We start from the raw sequence: 4,679 nt of genomic DNA, 5'->3' as shown, positions 1-4,679 counted from the left end.
GCTTTGTGCTTAGCCAAGGTATACATGTTTAATTCTTTTAATCTCTCCCCCTAAGTCACTCCCTCTGGCCCCTTAATCATCCTAATTGCTCTTCCCTGAACAGCAGCCAGCTCATTATGTGCATCTTCCTTGTGACGCGTTGAAGAACATAGTATTCCACATGTGGTCTCACTAGACCCATATATTTTCTCCCAGTTTCATCATCTGATGGCACCCCTCCTGCAATCCTCCCCCTCCCCACAGTGCACCCTGGCCTTGGTAAATCCCTTATCTCAGCAGGTTATCTTTGCATTTCCAGGTGGCCTATTCCAAAGCTTGGAACCTGTGTTCACCACATGTTCTCCCCCAAGCTTCCATCCCAGGAGGTCTCTGACTGGGGAAGGTGGCCTGGGACCAAGCGAGTATCTCTGGAAAATTGCAGCTAAGCTTGCATAAGTCAACCTTGGAAGAGGAGAGGCCGAGAAGTGCCCAGAATTAAAGGATGCTGCGGCCTGCCACGAGCTCTCTGGCCAGCGGAGCTGTGACAGCCTTACAGAAGGTGCAACTTGGAGGCTGCCTTTCTGCTTCCAATTATCCTTTTTATCTCTGCTGTAGCCCCTCTCCTTACCTAAGTGTTTTCATAGCTCTCAGCCATTACTGTTTAGCTTTGTGAGGATAAATGTGAAACAAATTATAAATATCCTGTTCAAGATGTGTTATCACCCTGTGAATAGAAACCTCCAGAAGCCTGGGTCTTTTGAAAGCCCGAGTCTTTTTTTTTTTTTTAAGCTTGGCGGGTGGGGTGGGGACCCTCTGCAACTCTAAGGATGTGGTGGCGGAGGTTAAACTGCCTTTGAGAAGGCCAAATGTTTGGATTTCAGGGAAGGTTGACATGGAAACCCACCTGAGGCTTCCTCGGGTGTCTCGGGAGTAAACAAAACCCGAGATGGATGTTCCCCTGCAGGAGGAGCGCGGGCACAGATCGGCGTGGTGGGATGGCAGGGCCGGCCGGCCTGGCAGCGGGCCCGGGCTCCAGGATGAAATGCCCGGGGGCGCAGAGAAGGGAAGACGGGGGGAGAGGAAAGAAAAGCCAGAAGGGCTCGACTGTATGCGGGTGCCCGGGGAGACCCCGGCCGCCCCAGAAGTTTCCAGGTTGAGGGGGCCTACGCCGCCGCCATTTGAAAGTTGATGATTTTATTCCAAGCACTTCCGGTGAGCAGTTTAATGAAGAGCAGCCGCCGGGCCCGGACCAGCTCCAATGGAGCACGCGGCGAACTGTCCGGGCGCCCCGGAAGGGGGCGCGGCGGGGTGGGCATCATCCTCACCCGGCCCCGGGGAGGGCGGCCCGCACGGCGCCGCTGCGGGGCCAGGAGCGGGTTTCCAGGAGGCGCCCAGGGAGGGGGACGCTGCCAGCTGCCAGCGTCCAGCGTCCAGCGTCCAGCACAGAGGCTCCCCGACGCTGGGGGGATGCAGATACCAGTTAAGCTGTGCCCACTGCTCACACCTTAGGGTTAATTGCTTTAACCTAATCTACATTTTAGGCATATGAAAACTACAGTGAAAAGGAGGGGTTTTGATTATGGCGGGGAGGGCTTGGGGGGAGAGCGATCCATAAATAAAAAATTTGTTTTTTTTTTTTTTTAGGGAAATAAAAAACCAAACCAAACCCAGTGCCGTCGCCGAGTCAATTCTGATAGGGAAGTGGGGCAGAAGAAAGAAACAGAAGGGGACCTGTAGAAAGAGAAGTGGGACAGAAGTTATGTTTTCTTCCACCTTCTCTTTGTCTCCATTTAACACGGATTCCACCCCCGCGGTGGGCCAGGCTTATGGGATAGGCTATTCCTTGCCCTCCTGGTGGTCACAGACTCCATTTCTCCTTTGGGTACTTGAGGATGCTCTAGAAAAGAAACCTGGAGAACCTTTCCTTTCACATCTCTGAGGGCCTCCATCTTCCACAGCCACCACCCTTCTTCCAAGTTGGGTTATCCACTCAGCATAGGGTTAGCCATTCAGATAAAATACAGGATGCCCAGTTTCATTTCAATTTCGGATAAACAACGAATACTTTCTGAGTATAAGTATGTCCCATGCAATATTTGTTTGTTTTGCTAATGTGGCAACCCTAGTTGAGTGTGTATAATTCTTCTAATACTCATTCCGGCCCAGGCAGCAACTCTTTAGAGCAGGAAGGGGCAGTTCCCATGGTCCCCGGGCATCAGACACAATTTCTCACCTTCCTCTTCTCTCTAAAAGTGATAAAAGTTCAGCGGCAGGCCAAATGCTTGGGTGTTTGGGGGGACATCTGACCCCAGTGGCGGTGCCCTGGTGGCATAGTGGTTAAGAGCTCAGCTGCTAACCAAAAAGTGGCATTTTGAATCCACCAGTCGCTGCTTGGAAACCCTATGGGGCACTTCTACTTTGTCCTATAGGGTCACTATGAGTCTGAATTGACTAGGCCCCAACAGATCAATTGGACCCCAGTGGATATAGCAGAGGTGGGTTTAGAGGTCCAGGTACAGTAAGCTAGGCCTGCTATGAGGAGCCCTGGTGGTGCAGTGGTTAAGACCTCTGGGGTTAACCAAAAAGTTGGCAGTTGACTCCACCAGCCACTCCTTGGAAACCCTATGGGCCAATTCTACTCTGTCCTATAGGGTCGCTGTGAGTCAAAACGGACTCTGTGGCATACAACATCAACAACACCAGGCCTGGTATTGGAATTTCCAGTGTGAGATAAGGTAAGAGCTTTATTTTCCTTTACTGAAGGAATTTACAAGATGTGCTCTGAACATAAAAGAGTTAAATAGTAATCGCCTTTTGTAAGAGGCAACTGTAACTGGGGTTTACATTTGGGATTAATAGTAAACTCTCCAGGCCTTGCTGACAGAAGAATGTAGTTGCCCAAATAAACAATGTTTTCAATGAGGACTCAGGACCAACTCTCAGAGCACTCATGCTCTTCCTAGCAAGGAGCATTTCCCAACTCTGAAGCAATTTGTAATGTGCTGGGAAAACATTTTCAAATAATGGATTTCTTAGATACCATAAAAGGGAAAACAACGCTCTCTTTTGAAGTAATAAATACCCTTTGTAGCAGAATTCCTTCAGTTTGCATTTCTGAATTATTTCCTTGGAAACCCTGGTGGCGTAGTGGTTAAGTGCTACTGCTGCTAACCAAGGGGTTGGAATTTCGAATCTGCCAGGTGCTCCTTGGAAACTCTACGGGGCAGTTCTACTCTGTCCTATGGGGTTGCTGTGAGTCGAAGCGACTCCATGGCACTGGGTTTGTTTTTTTGATTTTTTGGTTTTAATGCTAGGCTTATAGTGCCTGAGTGGTGCCTACTGCCTAGTTAGGAACAGTCTAGTGGAACCATGTGAGTCTGGGGTTTACTGTGCTCTAAATGTTCCACATTTTTCTTCTTTGTTCATAAAACCAAGAATACCCCCACTGACTGGATTATCGCAGGCTTCATGGGGCTAGCCTTTCAGACACAGAAGTGGAAGGCCCCTAAGACCGTGGAATGTGTATGCTACCTTCCGCAATGGAATTCTATTACACTGACTCTCAGGGGCCACTATTCTTCCAGCCTCCCCAACCAAAGGGATAGAATAAATGATCAGCATTTCCTGATAGCACTTTGAATAGAAACATGAATGTACTGAGGAGCACAGAAAACTTGTTGTTCTACTGGGAGGTCTCACATGGCTTCGTGAGGACACTCTTGAAAGGCACTTACTGTCTGTAATTCCGTAAGTGCTGCTTACTCTGCCCTCTGGTGCAAGTTGGTGTTCGTCTCATCTGGTAAGCAATTCCTCTCACCTCCTAGCGATTTTGTGAACAGCTTGAGAGAGTCCTGCCTCCCAGGGGGCCAATGAATGTTTCTCACTTTGTGTGTCCTGTGTTTAGGGCTTCAGGAAATGGAAGAATTGGATTTCCTTTCAACTCATTACTTCAACAAATATTTGTTGATTACCTACCAGGTCCGCATCGCTCTTCACACAGCTGTCAAAGGAGGCAAGCTTGTACATGAATGGGATTCTGAGTCATCATGTAGCGTGATGAGGGGGTGGGGTGGGGAGGAGGGAGGATAAGCAGCCAGTAGGTTAGGAACAGTAAACAAGCAAACAAAAAACACAGGTGCTGTTGAGTCCACTCAGACTCACGGTGACCCCAAGTATGTCAGAGTAGAGCTGGACTCCATAGGGTTGTGAATAGCTGATTGTTCAGAAATAGCTCACCAGGAGTTTCTTCTGGGGCACCTCTGGGTGAACTTTAACCTCCAACCTTTCAGTTTGCAGTGGAGAGGGTCCACTGTTTGCACTACCTGAGGTCTCCAGGAACAGTAAAGCCACTTGTAAACCCAATGTCTAGCTCTGTGCCTGGCACAAAGCAGATGCTCAGAAAATATTTGTTGAACCCCTTTAAGGATGAATAATTCTGAATGATTAACTTTTTTATTATCCCGGAGCTCTTTTGCAACTCATTAAAAATCTCTTCTCAATACTACTTTAGTAATGTTGTGTACTAAACAAAACTTTTTTTTTTTTTCTTTTTTTTAAGGTTAAAATCCTCGAAGCATATCAAGCTCTCATTCTGATCTTGGGTTGTGACTTCTTGATGGTGAGTCTTATAGCTGTAGGCATCGCGGGAGATGGAGTGAGTATGCACTGACCTAGGAGTACCTGGTTGTACAAAAAGTTAA

The 4,679-nt window shown here is 48.2% G+C and overlaps 1 long non-coding RNA gene across 1 annotated transcript; it reads left to right on the top strand.

The window, feature by feature from the left end:
* The first annotated feature begins 976 nt into the window (after positions 1 to 976).
* LOC126065010 (uncharacterized) lies at positions 977 to 4,038 on the top strand. Its single transcript, XR_007514705.1, has 3 exons — positions 977 to 1,191; positions 1,624 to 2,714; positions 3,884 to 4,038. It is a non-coding gene; the product is annotated as an uncharacterized LOC126065010 (long non-coding RNA).
* The last annotated feature ends 641 nt before the right edge of the window (positions 4,039 to 4,679 follow it).

Source organism: Elephas maximus, chromosome 2, assembly GCF_024166365.1.
Source record: "Elephas maximus indicus isolate mEleMax1 chromosome 2, mEleMax1 primary haplotype, whole genome shotgun sequence".
In the NCBI taxonomy this organism is placed as follows: Eukaryota; Metazoa; Chordata; class Mammalia; order Proboscidea; family Elephantidae; genus Elephas; species Elephas maximus.
Note: the sequence above shows the minus strand (reverse complement) of the source record. Positions and strands in the feature narration are given on the sequence as shown.